The following is a 20,259-nucleotide window of genomic DNA, read 5'->3' as shown; positions in this document are numbered from 1 at the left end:
ATTTCTCGTTTCATGCTTTTCGTTCTTTAAGAAGAGGCTTGTATTCAGTTTTCCTATTGGTTAAAATCGTCCATGGATGCCCTTTGTTCTTTGAGCTTACTGCCAGCAGGAGGGCCTTCTGCACTAAAGGAACTTTCACAGGGGCTCATCCTATGTGCAATGGTGACTTGACACTCTTTTGCAGCTCAAGCTCAAGTTCCCTCTATCGAACTCAGAGAAGGGAAAAGGACAGTGAAGGGAACATATCAAATGATGAAAGTGTCTCATAGAGAGCTGTGTGTTTTGAAGCAGTAAAGAGAACTTTTCATGTAATACCCCCAGCAGTTTAGAAACTATCAATATATACTTGTTCCCAAAGGAGATAATAAGCTTTTCAGCCTAATTTAAATTGTGGGAGTGGGGTTATCTTTAACAGTGTCTAATGCAAACCATCTCTCTTCTTTCTACTTCTGATTTCACAGTTTAACCTCTCATGTTAGACTTTTTCCCCCCCTACGTTTTTTGTCAATGTGTCTCACTTTTGGATATCAACTTAATCATTTACAGTATGATTGTCTCCCTTCCTATTTGTTTAGATCAGTGGTTCTCAACCTTGGCTGCAACTCAGAATCATCCAGGGAACTTTTAAAAATCCCAAAGCCTGGGCTACACACCAGACCAATTATATAAGTAAGCATGGGGGCGGGGAGGCAGTAAGCCCCTCAGGTGACATGAATGTGCAGCCAGGGTTAAAAACCAATGTTTAGACTGTTGGTCTCTGAACATTACAGAGGCTTTAGGACTGTGGCTTTCAAACATCAGAAGGCATCAGAATCCCATGGAGGGCTTGTCAAGACTTAGATTGCTGGGTCCCACCCCACAGAGTTTCTGATTCAGCAGGTCTGGAGTGGGACCTGAAAACGTTCATTTCTAACAAGGTCCCAGATGAGGTTGATGCTGCTGGCTTGCAGGCCATAGTCCGAGAACCACTGGGAATGAGAAATCGGATTAGAAAGGGGAGATTGGAGGATCCATCCTCACAGCACACTAAGCTGTGCGTGTGCAGCTCCATCCCTGTGAATGCGATGGATGGCATGCCAAGGGGAGAATGAGCATATGCGCCAGGTGGTGGGAGGGCACGAAAGGAGGAGACGGCGCCCCAGAACTCTGAGGAGGCTTGGGATGGGAGGCCGAGCTTGTGGCTGGGCCGCAGCAAGGTCCCCAGCAGCTGTGGAGTGGCTGAGGAAGCCTTCACCCTCATTTGATCTCTGGCCCACCTCCCATCCTCCCTGCAGCTCAGTGTTGACCTCTGCAAAACTGGAGCAATAACAATGTTTTGACTGCTTGCAACAATGTATTTACTCACGAAGCAGTTATTTCAGAACATCCCCGTGATCCTCTTTTCCTCCCTCTAACAACAACGAAATATCTTGAAGCAACAGGAAAGTGGTTCTGTTAAAAGCCTTTGGCAAGGTCATTTGCCCCAATGCGCCATAGTCCCAACCACTCCCCATTAGTCTTTTGACCGATTTTCTCCACTGGAACAGAGGGTCCCATTTTATGACCGAGAAATAAGCTGGCCTGGAAGCAAAGCTGTCCCAAAGAGCAGAGAGGAAGATGGAAAGAACCGAGATCCTCAGTGATTTCCTTGTGCTGCTGAATTAACCCAACCCTGGGAGAGTCCAACTTCCGGACTTCTTACATATAATAATAATAATCTCTTTATTTTTAAGAGAAGAAAAAAAGGAAGAAAGAAGATACAAGGGAAATAGAGAAAGGAGAAAGGGAGGGAAGAGAGGAAAAAAAAGATGGGATGGAGAAAAGAAAAAACGAGGAAGATGGGGAAAAGGCAAGCCACCTTTAAGACTTCTGTGTGCTGGTAAGGAATGATGGAGCTGCAAAAAGAATACTTTAATAGATTTCTTGCAAGATTTTTGTTTGTGCCCCCATAATTCATTAATTTTTAAAAGTAACAGCCAGGAGGTATTAACAGTCTCAAAATAAGGGAGAGGAACATTTGTTCCTTATGTGGATCCTTTTTGTTTGTTTTGTTTTGATTAAAGGGGAGGAAGTGCGCCTCCACGGGCCAGAAAGGTGGTGTAGAGACTGGACGCAGGGGCAGGCGGCGGAGCCCTGGTCAGCCAGTGCCCTCGCTCATGGCTGGAGCGCCCTGAGCCGCCTCTGCCCGCAGCCCTGTCAGCCGCAGTTCTGCTCGAGGGGGAACGTTCTGTTCCTCCACTTGGGTAAACGGGACGCAGGCCCCTGCTGGTTCTTGAATCAACGGGGAGGCCAGCTGAGCAGCTGCCTCCTCACAGGGTCAGTCAGTGTTGGCAGGCCCTCTGCTCCCTCGGGGCCCTAGTCTCCCTTTGTCAACAACACCAGCTTCTTCAGAGATGCTGAATTCTCCTAAACTCTTAGAGCCAGATTGTTTCCCTCGTTGCTTTTGTTTTGATGTGTCTTAAAATAATTAAGCTTTTACTGGCAAGTATTTCCCTTCTCCCGTATGGCTAAGGAGGCGTCTCACACATCACACCAGGGCAAGGTGTGCTACTATGGTATCTGGTAAACAGTTGCTAAAACAAAGGCAAAAGTCCTGCTCAAATCAAGTTCTCTTTTGTACTGTTCTTCCATCTGCCCTGAGCTATGTAATTGCTGTCAAAAAATGTAACCCACTGCACCTCTGAGGAGTTTAAGAAAAGCAGCTTCTGGTACCTTTCTGGTACCTCTGCCAGGGACTTCCTGGCAACATTCGAATTATCCATTTGCTAGTTAGCAAGTTGGTCTAGGAAGAAGTCTCTTCTTTTACTCTTGGAAAGTATATACTTGGGAATGTCCAGTAAAAACCAGTATGTGCTGGATGCCTGCTCTCTGCCAGATTCTGGGGAATGGGAGGCTGTCTCTGACCAAGGGCTCTCACAGTCGGGGTGAGGAGTGAGGAGAGTCACTCAGGAGTGACCAAGTGCCTGACGAGTGGTCACCTGCGTGAGCCCGGCAGGGTCTCTCACCCAGCAGTTGAGGTCAGAACAGACAGATGGCTGGGTGGGGGCAGCTCCCTCCCCATCACCCAGTCCCTGTACCTGGACCCCAAAGCCAATCTAGGCAAAGGTGACTAAGCCGCTGGTCTCCTGTCCAGCCCACTCGAGTCCTGCCCTATGTCTCCTCACTGTGTCCCTACAGACACCACTCCACGTTCCCAATGTGTTTCATGGAAACTTAGCAATTTGATTCATCCCATAATCCCATAAGTGAGTAATCTTACTCACTTTATATGCAATATCTCAGTATTCCTTATAACAACCCTATGAGGAAGGGATACTTCTTCCCAAATAACAACAGGAAAAGTCAGAAAGGTTGAGGAATTTGCCTACGTCGTCACCCAGCAAGGGATGGAGCCAGGATTCAAACTCTGATTGGTCTGATTCTCAACCTGGTGGACTTTGGCTTTCAGAGCTGTAACTAGCGGATTTTGGTGCCCAGAGCTAGCAGCACAAAAGCTCAGCAAATAATGTTGTGATTTATTAAGTGACTCAAAGAAAGAACAACCAGCAGCTTCCTGTTTTAGTTATTCTTGCTTAGGACAGTTTTAGCTGAAGAAATTCATGTGCTGTCAACATGCAAATGTAATCTTTTTTTTTTTTCAATGTCTGTGCCAGGCCAGAACCTCCCTATAGGCCTCGCACGCACTGTGCTGAATCTGGTCCCTGGAGTTCTACAACCTCACTTCAAATACAAAGCACAGAACAATTAGCACAAACAATCCCGAATTGCTTAACTGTCACGTGTACGTGCTAGACCAGAAAAGTTCTGCCTAATCAGAGGGAGAAGCACCACGGTGGAGCCTAGAGAGGTTGGGAAGGCTGGGTGGAAGAGGTGAGATTTATGTGTGGGTAGGATTTACGGCCAGAGGAGAATTGAAAGCAAGAACTGGAAGTGTTACCGACCCAGGTTCTTGGCCTCTTTAATCAATAGCAGTTGGTAAGAGGCCGGACGAGGAATTCAGGCAAGGCTTTATTGTGACTCATGCTACAGCAGCAGGGAGCGAGAACAGGACACAGTTTCCCTTGCTTGCTCCCTGGCAGGGCGTCGAGCCAGTCCCTTAAATGGGGCGAGGGTAGGAGCGGATTGGTGGTTCAGGCTGCAGGGCGGCTTAGGTGGTCGGCCCACCCCCTTGGTGGTGCTGTGCGCACGTGCAGCACCCTGCGTTTGCTCCCGTCACCCCAGAAGTGGCAGTTGGGTTTTGGTCTTTTTTTCCCAGGTCCCAGCCTGTCTCAGAAGTATATAGTTGAGGCTGCGAAGAGACCACACTGACGAGCGGCAGGACATAAAGTTGAAAAAGTAGGTTGGAGCCACACTGGTCAGGACTTTAACTGCCAACATGAGGAATTGAGGGTGGAAGCTGGGAGAACAGGCCGGGAGTAGTTACACTTGAAGGGAAAGAGAATAAGGGCCTGTCCCAACGTAGGAGCACAGGAGAGAGAAGACTGAAGCCTGTTGAAGGAAGGCTGCTCTTCGGTCCCATGCACCCAGGACCCCTGCTCTCTGGTAAACAGTACAACTAACTGGTAACGATGAATAGTTGCTCAGTGGCAGGCTACGTTGGCCCTCGCTAGCAGTACAATACCCTTTCTAGAAAAAAGTGGGACCTCCCAGCACCCTCCACGTTCAACTGCCTATTTCACTCAACTCTTCCTGTCAATCATACTTAACCTCTCCCCAGGCTGGCTCCTCATCTATAAAATCAGCATGAACCGGTTCTTCCGTCCTAGGGTTATTATGAGGTTGAATGAGATAATGCATGGAAAATGCAAAGCCCAAGGCCAGGCACTAGGAAACACTCAGCAGTGATGAGCCACCAGTGTGATAATCTGCTCCCTTGGTCAGCTAGAGCCAATGCCTCCTGAGCCATGAGCACGCTATGTGAGGACCTGCTGCTGTGGAAAGTGGCTATTGTGCTGTCTGTCTCTCTCTAGGAAGCGTTAGACACTAGCAACTAACTGAAGGTGCAGTCAGGCAAATTTAAAGTGTGATCCCTCTTTAGAGTTTCCCGTAAGTTAATTTGAACACAGGCAGCTTTCTGACAGTGAACCGTGATGTCATAGCTCCTTATTTTATACTATTGTTTTACATACAGACTTGTCTTCTCCCTTTGTGTTTATACTATAATGTCCTTGAGCCAAACTCTAACAGAGCTCCTGGATGGGAATCGGGGATGCTTTGGACCCCATCCATAGAGGTCAAGACCTGAGAATACTGGAAGGGCCCGTCTCGCACAAGACTTCACTTATTTCAACCTCCAGGACACTGCGCTGTACATTTGGCATATGTCATGTTATGCAGTCCTCACATCAGTCTCGTGAGGCAGGAATTAATTGCATTGTTATAAATGAGAAAATAGAATCTTGGTTGAAGGATCTTGCCCAGACACATGCATCTAGCCAGAGTTATAACAAAAATCCTCTCGTGCGCCTGGCTGAAGCCCCTTCTTTCCTGCACATGTTCCTTCTCACAGATCGTCACTCCAGGCCTCATGCTAAGGCTGATGCAGTTGTTACTATGATTTTCAAGTTTAGCATTTTGTTGTTGTTGTTGTTGTTACAGGATGCTTGAGAGGTTTGTAGTTCCATAATGGTGATTTGCTATAATAATTACCTCTAACCTATATAATTAGGAATAAATGTAAACACTGCAATCTCTCATCAGCCCCAAATAGCATCTTATTTCATGACAAGTAAATGACATGTTGAATGAAAATAAAAGCCATAAGACAGAGTATGGAAAGCCATGGTAAGTGGAATTTCTTGCTCGTCACTAAAAAAAGTAGGATGGATGGCATGGCGAGTCAATTCAGGCAGAAACTAAAGAGCAAACAACAGAACATTTTATCTTGTTTTAGTTATGCCTTTTACAGTTAGATTGCAAGGAAGATACATTTTATTTGCACTTCTCATCTTTTCAAATATCTTTGCTTGTAAAGGCAGTCAATTTATTGAGCATCAGACAAGGAATTTAAAAGTTGTATGTATGTATGATTTAGGAGATGTAATCTTGTGTGTATGTGTGATTAATATGCTAAGGATGCTAATGGATAAAGTAGACAGCATGCAAGAACAGATGGGCAATGTAAGCAGAGAAATGGAAATCCTGAGAGAGAACCAAAAAGAAATGCTAGAGATGAAAAACACTGAAACGGAAATGAAGAATGCCTTTGATGGGCTTATTAATATACTGGACACAGCTGAGGAGAGACTCTCTGAGCTTGAGGCTATTTCAATAGAAATCTCCAAAACTGAAAAGCAAAGAGAACAAAAACTGAAAAAATAAATAAAAATACAAATAAAAAACCCAGACCAGAATATCCAAGGTCTGTGGGACAACTGCAAAAAGTGTAACCTATGAGTAATTTGAATACCAGAAGGAGAAGAAAGAGAAAAAGAAACAGAAGATATATTTGAGACAATAATAACTGAGAATTTCCCCCAAATTCCAGATACCAAATCACAGATCCAGGAAGCTCAGAGAACACCAACCAGGATAAATGTCTAAAAAACTACACCTAAGCATACATAGCATTTTCAAGTTACAGAAAATTAAAGGTAAAGAAAAAATCCTGAAAGAAACCAGAGAAGAAAAATGCGTTACATATAGAGGATCAAAGAGAAGAATTAAGCCAACTTCTCCACAGAAACCATGCAAGCAAGAGAAAAGTGGAGTGAAATATTAAAAGTTTTGAGAGAAAAAACTACCAACCTAGAATTCTGCACTTTTTAAATTTTCCTTCAGAAGTAAAAGAAACAGACTTTCTCAGACAAACAAAAATTGAGGGAATTTGTTGCCAGCAGACCTGCTTTAAAAAGTTAAAAGTTCTTAGTTAAAAAGTTAAAAGTTCTTCTCTTTAAAGAGAAGAAAATTGACATAGGTCAGAAACTCCACTCTACGTAAAGAAAGGAAGAGCATCAAAGTAAGAATAGTGAAGGTAAAATAAAAATTTTTATTTTCTTATTCTTAAATTATCTAACAGTTTGTTCAAAATAATAATAGCAACGATGCGTTTGATTATGTATGCTTATATATCTATCATATATGTATATCTTACGTATATATACGCACACACATATGTATGTGTATATATATGCTTATGTATGTTTATGTAATGCGTGAAATGAGTGACAGTAGTGATACAAGGGACAGGAAGGAATTAGGATTATTTCCTTATTATTAGGCACTCACACTACCCAAGAAATAGTTTAGTGTTTTTTTTGTTTTGTTTGCGGCACGTGGGCCTCTCACTGCTGTGGCCTCTCCCACCGCGGAGCACAGGCTCTGGACGCGCAAGCCCAGCGGCCATGGCCCACGGGCCCAGCCGCTCCACGGCACATAGGATCCTCCTGGACCAGGGCACGAACCCGCATCCCCCGCATCAGCAGGTGGACCCTCAACCACTGCGCCACCAGGGAAGCCCAGTATAGTGTTATTGTAAAGTGAACTTGTATTAGTTGTAAATGTGTATTCTGACTCTAGGGCAACCACTAAAAAAAAAAAAGAAAAGAAAAGAAAAAAAAGAAGTATAACTGATACCCTAAGAAAGGAGAGGAAATGGAATCGTATAAAATGCTCAATTAAGTCACAAAAGGGAGAAAAAGAGTGGAAAAGAACACGGGCAACAAAGAGAAAACAGTAACAAATAAGGTAGATATTAATCCAACCATATCAATAATCCCTTTGAATGTCAATAGTCTAAATGCACTAATTAAAAGACAGATTGTCACAGTAGATAAAAAGACAAGAAACAAATGTATGTTGTCTACAAGAAACCCACTTTAAATAAAAAGACACATGTAGATTAAAAATAAATGGATGGAGAAAAATATACCATGCTAACACTAATCAAAAGAAAGAAGGAGTGGCTCTATTTTCATCAGAGCAGACTTCAAAGCAAGAAAGAGGTCAGGGATAAAGAAGGATGCAATGTAATGATCAAAGTGTCAATATTCCAAGAAGACCTAACAATCTTTAATGTATATGCATCTAACAGAGCATCAAACTCTGTGAAAATTGCTTGTTAAGCAGAAGTCAGGGAAAAGGTGTTGAGGGGTGTGAGTCTCAGATTCTGGTAGAGTCTGGAATGCCTTCTCTACCATTCTCTTGACACTCCTGGGTAAACACCAATGTGATTCTTATTCTTTAACCAAGGCTCAATACAGGGTCATTCATGTCTACCTATTTAATTCTCTTCAAATAACATGACCTTATTACAACCTACTTTGTCATTTATGTAATTTAATCTTCCAATAAACTTTGAGTTACCTAATCTTGATGTAGCAAACTATGAAATCCTCAGCAGTACATGTGCAAAACCTCCCCTAGGACCGGTTGCATCTGCAGGTGGTTAATCTCAGTTATATTGTGAGAGTTCTAGTAGCATCTTCCTTCAATGCCTGACACTTTCTGACCATGTCCCCAAATTCTGGAGGTGCTCTCTGTATTGCTCATACAGACAATAAATGTGTTTTAGATTCTAAAAATGCTAGAAGATTCTGGAGGGAAAGAGGAACTGACTTTATACTGGCATGAAACAAACCTGACTGCACAGAGACTGGTCTCACATGGTTCTTTTATGTCTGATGCAGCTCAAGTGTACAGATAGCTGATCCCCTGGAGTTCACGGTAACAGAGCACCTAATAGCTTGCTTGAATATTGTTCTAATCTGTTTGAGCTGCTATAACAAAATACCGTAGATTGGCTGGCTTAAACAGGAGTCATTTACTTCTTACAGTTCTTGAGGCTGAGAAGTCCAACATCAAGGTGCCAGCAGATTCTGTTCCTAGTGAGAGCTCTCTTCCTGGCTTGCAGACAGTGGGCTTCTTGTTGTGTGCTCACATGGTGGAGAGGTGACCTCTTGTCTCTTCCCCTTCTTAAAAGGGCACTAATCCCATCATGGGGGCCCCACCCTCATGACCTCATCTAAACCTAAGTATCTCCCCAAAGCTGCTCCTCCAACTACCATCACATTAGTAGTTAGGGTTTCAAACTATGAATTTGGGGAGAACACATACATTCAGTCCACAGCAAATACCACTGGGTTCTTTTGTACCAGATATTTTCTATTAAGTGGGGAAATGGTGGAAATTTTTTGGTACACATACAACTGTTTTGGTACAGAGCCCAAATGAATGGTAGGACAGAGAGGTTTGTTTTCTAACCAGCTTCTTAAATGAGCTTCAAGTAAAGGGTGAAGGAAATTAATGTACCTAGATATGGGGCCATCATTTTGCTGAGGATTGTCCAGGGTCTTTTAAGGCCATAATTAGAGAGAAGACCAGACCTTTCCATTCCTCATCTTCTCTTCTGGAGTCCAAAGCACTGTCTTTTTCCAAAAAGGAAAATTAAAAACACAAATTCTCCAGTGGTTTGACAGTAATTCAGCCCAGCAAATTTTAGTTTCCCTAAAAGTCACCAGCTGTCATGTGCTTAGCTTTAAATGGGAATAACTTGCTCTCAAAGAACATTTTTCAGTTGATGTCACTTGGGAGTTTTGTTTTCTCCTAAAGAAAAATGGATTTGCATTAGTATGGCTTTGGTGACAGGAAAACCCTGGATGGAGGCCTGACTTGGTGATCTGCCCCTGCCCCGAGGAAAGGTAAATTGCTCTACCAGCCAGCTCAGAGGATTGACACTGCGGTCAGGAGGAGCCTTTGGGGGAGGCAGAGGGGAGAGGTGACAATAATGTTCTGTCTTCTTTCAGGGAGGGTCTCACAGGGCTTCTCCCCCACGAAAAAAAAATTGATTAAAGAATGCTTTTAGGTGTTGAGGTTGTTTGGAGAGAGGAGTGATTAATTTTAACATGATTAACAGTTTGAGGGAGGCAGCCCTTCTGATACACGTGTGCCCAGAGCCTGTCACAGCTGAGACCAGATCCCTGCCAGAGCTCTTCTCAGAAGGGTCCCTGTGGACCCTCCACTCTGTGCAAGTGCCTAGAATCTCTTGTCTGTGGCCATTGGAATAATCTCTTTATATGTTTCAAGAACAAAACAAAGCAAAACAACAAGAATCTCTGGACTGAAGCTCCCGAAGCCTGAACCGTATCATGTGCAGTCATGACTCTGTGGACACTCAGGAGCTGCCTGCAGGTGGCCCTGAGACAACCATTGGCTTGACAGACAGAAGGCAGGTGTGATACCAAGGACCCTGGCTTTACCTACTGGCAGTGTCTGATGAGGAGGCCAGCGCAGGCTCTGCTAGTCATTCCAACAAGGTCCCAACCCACTGAAAATGACCTAAGGTGACCAGAGACACAGGGAGGTGGTTAAACTAGTGAAACTAGGAAACAGAAACAGGGAGACACGGACAACTCCAGCACTGAGCAGCCTGCACACCTGAGAGCCGGAGGCACCCTTGACCTGTGTCCTCAGAAGGGCTTGGCAGGCTCTCTTGCCTCGCCGGCCCCCGACCTGCACACACACGCTGGCACACACACACACAAGCATCGCGCGCCGCCTGTGGGCGCGCTCCCTGTGCAAACAGCAGCATCTGAACCTGGGGCCGTGCAGCCCAGGCAAAGCTCCCCCAACCCCACTGCCCACCCACCCCCCATCACAGTGCTCACAGTGAGGGCTCAGGAACTATCCAAGAATTTCTGAATCATGCTCTTGACAGACACCGAAGCGCTCTCCTCCTCTGAGCGTGGAGCGCCGGGGCTGCCCCCAGGGAAGATGACCCTGGCTCAGACCCTGTCCGAGCAGCTGCGGCCAGCTCCAGGAACACTGAATTCTGGCTGCACTTACAGGTTAGCCTGGTTTCTTTAGATTCCCTCTCCTCTCGGCTTGTCTTTTCAAGCAGCAGCCAGCCAAGGTATTCGTCATATTTCCAAACTACCCTGCTGCTTGATTTATGCTCCAACGGGGCAGAAGTGAAGACTCCAGAGTGGGCGGTGAAGGCAGGGTCTGGGTGGGCAGGGGGTTGAGGGGTGCTGGAGAGTCCTGTCACCCCAGGGGACACTGAGAGGGTCCCCGGTTTTAGGATCGACTCTGTTCAGTTAGTGCTGAGGAACACACAGGCTCCACAGACATCAGGGGAACAGAGATGATTCTCTCTCTCTCTCTCTCTCTCTCTCTCTCTCTCTCTCTCTCTCATTGTGAGATACGGCCATAAAAGGAGTCAAGCTTCATTTGCCCTCTCACTGGGCTTCACCTAAAAGGGCTTTCAGAAAAATTTCCAGCCTTCTCCTGTGGGACGCTGGGTGTGATCTCGTTGGCCAAAGAGAAAACAAGTAACAGATGACGCCCATGCGGATGAAGAGGCCAAAACCAAAATGTTAATCACCTCAAAGTATGCACTGCTCCTTCCAAAGCCTCTCTTGGCTCTCCTCAGAGGATCTTTGGAGACTTTCACCCCTGGGGTGGGGAGTTTGCTGCTGATACGGGCAATACATTCGAGGGTCCAAGTTGCAGGAAGATAGAGCATTGTCATTCAGGATAATTAATGTATTGTCTGTTGTGGTGACTTTAAATAGCTGGGATACTGACTGCCCCTCTTGGTTAAACTAAAGTCCTCTAGGACGCTCCCGTAAAAGCTCAAATGCTGTCATCCAAGATGAATAAAAATGCCTCTTTTTATTCCACTGCATATGAAAACATGAGATCATTGGAATATATTTAGAGTGAGATTTGGCAGCCTATACGTGTTTACAATTCTTGGACTCGAAGCTCTAATGTGAATCGGCGACACTCTTTTCCCTCTTCACCTTCTTTTCTTGCTCTAAGAGGGTGAAGACCTGTTCCAAGAGTTTAGAATCCCTTTTCTTGTTAGTTTCTGAAGTTAACCTTGTTCTGTGATTAACAACGTCCTCAGTACCACCGACCAGCTTTAGGGGCCGCATCTTGAGGTGTTCACGTGTTAACCTGACCATTGAAGTGGCTCCCCGCCAGGGCGAAGCATCCATTGGGTTTGAGCAGAGCATCTAAAACATACAGACTTCTCAGTTCTTTGAATCATGACTTGGTCTGATTGCATTAGGGAGAAGTCTATAATGCCTTATGGTCACTGACTCTTGTTATGACATAGATTTTGGGTTTCTTTCTGGAGTCTTCAGGAGCAGCATGGAATCAACGGGAGGCTGCCTGTGCTCTGCTGTCTTGTACAATCTCATCTTTAAAGGCACTGGTTCTCAGCAGTGGCTGCCCGTTAGAATCATCGGGAAGCCTTAAAAAACACTGATCCTTTGTCCCCAGCCCACAGCGATTCTGATTGTATTGATCTGGGGTATAGCCGAGCACCAAAAGTTTTAAAAACAGTATGACACTCTATTCCAAATTTGTTTTTAAAAATCATATATCACAGAAAAAAGATTTGGAAGAACATTCACCAATATGTTGACTATCTCTGAGTAACAGAATTGAGAGAAAATTTTATTCACCTATATACTTTTCTGTATGACCTGAATTTTGTTTGCAACAAAGCAAATTGCCGTGAAACAAATTATTGGTATAAAGGAGGGAAAAGCTATTCCTCACTTAAAAGGAAAGAAGCTCAAGATACTCAAAACAGAACTCTTCACCTTCTGCCATAACCTGATATCCTCCTGCATCCCTAATTCTGAAAATGGCACTGCCCTCACCCAGTGTCATCCCAGCCTCCTTCCTTCCCTAAGTCTCTGCATTCAGCATCCTTAATACTTCTTAACTTTCTCTGCTTCTGACCACACAGGCCCCCTTCCTCTGCTACCTGAATGCGAATCCCTCATAATTTTGCTTTCGTGGTGATGGGCTGGCTCCTCACTGGGCTCTCTGTCCTGGAGGCTGCTGTGTGGCGGTCCTCCAGGGCACACTGCAGCCACATTTATCCTATGCCCCACACCCGCTCCTGGCACTCACCTCTTATTTCCAGAGCATGCCGCAGCTCCTTGCATGGCTTACCAGGCCCTCCATGACCCGACCTACCCGTTCTCATAGCACCTCACCCTGCCCCCTTCCCCCCCGACCATGTACAATATTTGGAGGTCCCCAAATATCGCCTTTGCTTATGCTTCTCCTGTGCTTGGAAGACCCTTCTCTCCCATCCTAACCATTTTCCCCTAGTAAACTCCTGCCACTCAAAGATTCTTCCTTCTCCAAGGAGTCTTCACATTACCAGATCCTCAACACCCAGTCTCTTTCACACTCACATACACCTGTGTCTTTGTCTAGCAATGGCTATCTGTCTGTCTGTCTCCCACACTGCTCTCTGACTTCCTTGAGGATTAGGACCTCTCACCTTTGTGCCCCAGCACCACTCACATTACCTGACATTCCCCAGGCATTCAATGATGAGGTAAGGAATAAATGGATAATATCGATCCCTTACATTTATACAGCTCTTTGAGTTTTTCAAAGTACTTTTACATATGTTTGGGGTTGGATGCTGTGCCCCCAAATTGTCTTCAAATGTACCACCTTGTCCTCCAGGTAAGTTTGGGAGAGAGGAGCGGTGTATTCTTCCTCCTTTGCCGGTAAGGCAAAGGAAAGTGAGGTGTGTGATTAAGGCGGGGGGTGGGGGGAGGGCTGCCCAAGGCCATGCAGCTGGCGCGTGGAAGACCCAGGAGACAGACTCTCTGCCTGTGTTCTTCACCCTCGCCACCTCATTTCTTCAGCACGCTGGCTCCACTAGCCTGGATCTCGAGTCCGCCCTGGGCAGTTGCCCACAAAGAAATGGAGATTGTCAGTCATTAAAAACCCTGCCTCCTTCATTTTCCAGTCATGCTTTCAGAAAGGAAGGGCGGGGAAACCAGGAGATATGAAGTGGAACCTGTAGCTCTGTTGAGTTTAGGATGAGCTACTCAAGGGTCTTGAGTCTTCCACAATCAGCATCTGCTGGAGAGAAAGCAGATTCAGTATATGTGGATTTCACCTCTCTGGAGGAAATACACATTCACTAATCCCTTCCACTTTAACCAGGCCTGGGCTGCCAGGGGATCCTTTCCACAGTGGCATCAGTGGGAGAAAGAGCAGAGCCACCTGTCTTCTGACTCAGTGGCCCACAGACCACATCCTTAGCCTATACACAGTGACGAAAACCGTGGCTCATGGCTTTGCCCATCAAGCCAGATTTGGGAGGATAACATGAGAAGGGCCTTGTCTCTGGCACACTTGGAGTCATCCTCACTTGATCCTTGCATTAAGTCTGATGCAGAGAGGGCTCCTGGCCCCTCTCCACTCAAGCAGGTGTTGGAGGAGGTCATCGGGAGGATGTGGCAGTCAAAGGCTCTTCACCCCCTTCCCTGGTCCTTGGAATGTACGTTCCACTTACCTTCCCTGCACTGGGAGCTGCCCAAGGACACAGCCTCGAAATAGTAAGCTGTTGTTGAGACCATCTGGACAGTATATATGATTGAACCCAGTGAAGCCCTCTATGTAAACTTTTAAGATTCTGGCAGAGGGTACACAGAGATCCACTTATCTAGCAGCTACCAAGACAAGCCTTATATGTCAGTCCCCTTGCTTATTACACCTGCCACCTACCAATTTAATGTGCCACAGTCTGCCTCTTTCTTCAGTCTCTCCCTGCCCTCCGTGTACAGGGGGCACACTTCCAGTGACAACCAGGGAAGCTCCCAAGGTTTTGAATGAACAGCAGGGCCAAAGGTGCATCTTTACCATCACCTTCCCAGGAGAGTGCAGAAGTGGAGGTGAGGAGGCTGTGGGGGTCAGGGTGGGAGGGTGGCGGGCAGAGAGGAGTGCTACCCCTACCTCAGATTCTCTTACAAGCTATAGCATGGAGCCCTGGGACAGACGCCGTCCCTACCAGGAGAAGGAAGTCACATAGCTGAGCTCCACAAACTCCTAACAGGCACCTACGGTGTGCCAGCTATTATGCCAGGAGCCAGTCAGATAGGGATACATTAGACATGGCTCCTCACCGGAGAAAAGGCATGTACACACACAGGCAAATAACCATGTTGCCTGGAAAACGGTGACAAGAGATGCAAACAAGATGCTGTGGGCAGTTAGGAAAGATGATTTCCAGATGGGAATTCAGCAAAGACTTCCTGGAGGAGGTGGCATTCTTTAAGCTGAACTTTGAAGTGAGGGTAAAATTTGGACAAGAAACGTGGTTGGAGATGGGGGGAGATGGAGTAGTAAAGATAGTGAAGGCTTTTCAAGTTGCAGTGTCTGCTATTGGATTAAATCATGTGAAACTGTTGATATTTTACTGTTTTACCAATAACATTGATTTCAGATGGTTCAACATAATACTTTCCAGGTAAGTGGAGACAGGAAAACACAGATTGTAGAGAGTAAACAAGGCAGAAGAAGTTCAGCAGTAGCTGGTAAACTTTACATTAAGTTTCACCTTTCAATAACGTGATAGAAATCACATGATAGAAATAGTTTCACCTTTCAATAATGTGATAGAAATAGTTTCACCTTTCAATAACGTGATAGAAATATTCTAGGAATGGCATTTTCCTACTTTCTCCAAAGGAGACTGATATTGCAAGGTTTGTCTACTGTCCAAAGAGCTGAACTTCAGAATCAGACAGAACTGACAAATCACTGGAAGGCAGTGTTGCACCCTCAAGTCTGAAAGAGTTGAGTTCAAATCCTGGCTCTACAGCTTGTGAGCTATGCGACCAGCTTCATAACTTTCTGAATCACAGTTTTCTCATCTGGAAAATGGTGATAATAGTAGTACTTCTCTTCCTCATAAGACTGTGGAGATGATTACATGAGATGGTGCCTGCATTGCTTAGCACAATCGCTGGCCCTCAGGAAGTGCCCAGCAGCTGTCTGCAGGGCTGTAATCTATGTCAAGAGGCACCGAGGATGACACCATGTCCAAAAACCATAATGGGAATTCCATCCTCAGGGTCATGGCTTGTTTCAGTGGAGAAGGCAAGGCTGTGACCTATTTTAGCACCTACTTCAGTCACAAGAGAAGGGGGAAAGGAGACACAAGGGAACATACGATACTTGAGCATCTCAGGCCAGAATGACAAGAATAACAAAAGCTCAACATGATCCTCTAAAACCATTCAGTTGCTTTCAGCCCTCAGAGCAAACCTGCTAAGGAATTTCACATTCCCAGGTCTCCCCTGGCAGGCACACCTGGCGCAGAGATGGCTTTTTTTGAGCAAAAAGGGTTTCTGCAAGCTACCAAGTCAACCACCCTGGAGCGGTTCCCAGGAAAGCAGCGGTGACATTAGAACAGCAGGCTTACTTGGGCACCAGAGGAGCGGGAGAAACAGACACTCGGCTTTCCAGGAAAAGAAGTCTTGGCCACTCAGGAAAATCTAAAACCAGAGAGGTAAGGCAGTGAAGAGCACATTCTGACCAGAAAGCACAGGGTTGGGGCAGGCACCTGGGCAGGACTTCTGGCCAACCAGGATGTGGGGTGACTTACCTGTCTTGGTTCCCGGCCTTCCACTTCATTCTAAGCCATCTCCTGCTGGGCATGGGGACAGTGTCCTATCACCACCAGGAAAATTGGCTTGTGTATTTTATAACCCTTGTCAATAAGAATTTTTAAATGAACTTCAGGATTCTAAAGCAAATAGTGTTTGTGATAGGGTGCTGCTTCGAGACTAAGAAACAGTGTCAGGGAACATACTTCTGCCAGCCCCACCTGGCCCTCCCGCCTGTCCTTCCCCCCGTATCACTGCTGTCTTCAGTGACCCGCATCTCCCCCCAGGGTCCTCCAGGGGGCCAGCAGCTCGGTTTCCTGTTCCAGGCAGGTTCCTGAGGCCAGCTCAGCTGGCATCTCCCCATTTTTCTGTGCGTCTTCTACCACCCTTTCCCCCAAAACGGAATTGATGGAGCTGGGGGCAGGAGTGAATTGTGAACACCCTGAGCCAGTATCATCTTTGGGGACTAGAGACCCCTGTAAAAGCCCTGAGAGCAGCACTTCTCTCTGCAGCCCTGAACAGTTTCCCCACGGTTTAAATTTTTCATTCAAGTCACCATTTCCAGTCCTGCTGACAAGTCTGCGGGGTCGGAAAGTGGCTCTGGCTGGGAGCAACAGCACACAGGCAGCAGGCAGCCAGGCCCGGCCCGTGTGTCGACAGCTGGGAGCCATCCCAGAAGCTTGGGGACCAGTTCACGCTGCGAGATTGGTTCCTCCACCCCGACGGAGGGGGACCGCAAGCCAGCGCTCCTGCCATGCGGAGGGAAACTCCAGGCCTCCGCGCTCAGGAGGGTGTCTTCTCTGTCATTCCCTGCGGCGTCAGCAGGCCCAACTCTAGCCGCCCTTCACCTCACCCCATCCGGGGAACCCCGGAGAATTTCCTCTCTAATTTCAAAGACAGCGTCTTTGAAACGGTCCCTCTGTGACTGTCCTTAAAGACTAAACCTGCTCTGGGAGATCATTCTGCAGAAGATCAGAGAGGACCCAGCCCCATGCCAGGCTCTCCTGACTCAGAAATGAGTGAATCCACAGGCCCATCTCAAGGGACATGTGGGGGAGGACCCCCAGGATCAAGACACTTTTCCTCAAGCATTCAAGGCACTGTGTATGCAGGCAGCAGCCCCAAGTGGAGTCTTTCCCCAGGAGGTGACATTGGAGTTGAATCTTGTAAAATGAAAAGGAGCCAGGGAAAGGGAGCAGCATTTGCAGAAAGCCAGGAGACAGGAATTATGAGCCCTTAGGCCCTCCTGGTGTGTGAGCTGGGTCCGGAGAGAGGCCCGGAGCCAGACCAGAAATGGCCTCATGGGTAAATGTTTAACAAGCAACTGTGGACAGAGCTGGGCAAGTTGCTGATGTGTAATGATTGTGCCAGTTTCCGTGGTATAAATACCTCCCTCCGTGGCAGATTTCGATCTACCGATGGTTTGACAACCAACTCATGAAACTTCCTGGAATTTCAACAGTTTGCGAGCTGGTAAAGGACTAGTGCATCACACGTCACATATAAACCCTACCCTCCCTCCCCCATTCCCTGCCACAGAATCCCTACAAAGTCCTTGGGTAGAGCGGCCCCAGATTAATTAAGTAACTCAGTCCCCCTCACCTCTCCCTGCCCATAGCTCTTCCTTCTCTCTACCCCATGGACACAGGCGTGGAGCTCAGTCACTTTTCCTGGAGTTCCACAGAAAAAAAAGCTCACTCACACAGCGTAGCCAATTTGTGGAAATGGAGAAGGTCTACATCACAGTGATGCTAATTACATCAAACTTAATATTAAACTGCCCATTCTTAAATGTTTCCTTAGCCATTTCCACAATCCCGGGCTTTGGTCTCCTGCCATATTTCTTTGTCCCCCTCTCTCCAACGTTGACTGAATCCCTCTGCCCTTGACACCCACCCCCGCAAATCCTTCTATCTATCACAGAGAGCAACTTGGCCCTTTTTTGCTACCCCTCGCCCAGGCCTGCAATGTTCAGTACATGTTCAGGCCACTGAGGGCAATTTCAAGTCTGAAGGGCCTCTGGGCATGGAGAGGAATACTGACTACTCTTTACACCTGGTTTAATGTCCATTGATTAATCTTATGAAAGTATAACAATCATCATTCCTTAAACTATCAGCATTCCTTTAAATATTCACACACTACTAACACAGCTAATAAAAAAAATTCATGGTAAACAATGAGATACCACTCCACATCTATCAGAACAGCCAAAATCCAGAGCAATGACAGCACCGAATGCTTGGAGGATGTGAAGCAACAGGAACTCTCATTCACTGCTGGTGGGTACGTAAAGTGGTACAGCCACTCTGGAAGACAGTTGGACAGTTTCTTCCAAAACTAAACATACTCTTACCACATGATCCAGCAATTGTACTCCTTGGTATTTACCCAAAGGAATTGAAACTTATGTCTAAACAATAACCTGCGCACAACTATTTATAGCAGCTTTATTCATAATTGCCAAAACTTGGAAGCAATCAGGATGTCCTTCGGTAGGTGAGTGGATAAATAAACTGTGGTACATCCAGACGATGGAATATTATTGAGCACTAAAGGAAAAAAATGAGCTACCAAGCCATGAAAAGACATGAAGGAAGCTTAAATGCATGTTACTAAGTGAAAGAAGCCAAACTGTAAAGTCTACATACTGTATGATTCCAACTACATGATGTTCTGGAAAGGGCAAAATTATGAAGACAGTGAAAGGCTCAGTGGTTGCCAAGGGTTGGCAGGGAGGGAGGAATGAATGGGCAGAGCACAGAGGCTTTTTAGGGCAGTGAAACTACTCTGTGTGACACTGTAATGGTGGATACAGAGCATTATACATTTGTCCACACCCATAGAGTGCCCACCACCAAGAGTGACCCCTAGAGCAAACGATGGGCTCTGGGTGATGATGATATGTCAGTGCAGGTTCACTGATTATAGTACCTACCATCTGGTGAGGGATGTTGACAGTGTGGGAGGCTGCATCTGGTTGGGGGACAGCGGGTAAATGGGAATTCTTTACTTCCCACTATTTTGCTGTGAACCTGAAACTGTTCTAAAAATACTTTTTCCAAAAATTCATTAATTTAGCCCATCGGATTTTCACAAGCATTTAACATTGATTGCAAACTTAAAGAAATACCTCCAAACATTTAATTTAAATTCACAAATTTAATATAGCAGATCCTCTTAAAAACTCTACATGCATTAAATGTACAAAATATTACAATTCCAAAGCTGGTCGATACCCTTACATCAAAACCTATTCTAAAAGTGCTAATATTGTGGGATTCACTTTGTTTCTTATCCTGAATTCCACACCTTTCTGGGGTGCCAGTTTTGACACCTTCCTAGGATATCAGTGATTTTTACCAAGTACTATTTTTACCTTCCTAGGGATTTTAACAATCTTACCAGACAAAAAGGAAAAAGAAAAATACCAACTTTGACTGCTGGAGTTGCAAAATCTGGGTGGTCGAACAATTCATTCTGGGTCAGGATGTAAGCCTGGGTTGCAAAGGAAAAGAAATCAAATGGAAGGGGGGATCCTTTTCATAATTATTCTTTGTTTCTTCAATAAGACTTTTCAAGTCCACACTTCTGGGGAAGGTTTCCAGTTTGACAGCATTGAATTTTCCCTCTGAAATGAGATGAATTCTCATCTTGCTTGGCCAGCGTTGGCCTAACCCATTGTCCTGTCATCATGATGTATTGAGCTGATCTGTTAGCATTATTAAAAATGTGCATCTCCTTGCTGGTGTTGTATTATAATTTATAGAGACCATCTCAAAGTTTCATACCGCAAGGGAGGAGGCACCAAGTCCATAGTTTCTGCTCCTCTCTAGGACCCCATGGAACACAGAGGGACGCACCTTTACTCAGTTGTCCTGTGTGACCCCAGTGCTGAGAAGCC

Source organism: Tursiops truncatus, chromosome 1 (genome assembly GCF_011762595.2).
Source record: "Tursiops truncatus isolate mTurTru1 chromosome 1, mTurTru1.mat.Y, whole genome shotgun sequence".
In the NCBI taxonomy this organism is placed as follows: domain Eukaryota; kingdom Metazoa; phylum Chordata; class Mammalia; order Artiodactyla; family Delphinidae; genus Tursiops; species Tursiops truncatus.
Note: the sequence above shows the minus strand (reverse complement) of the source record.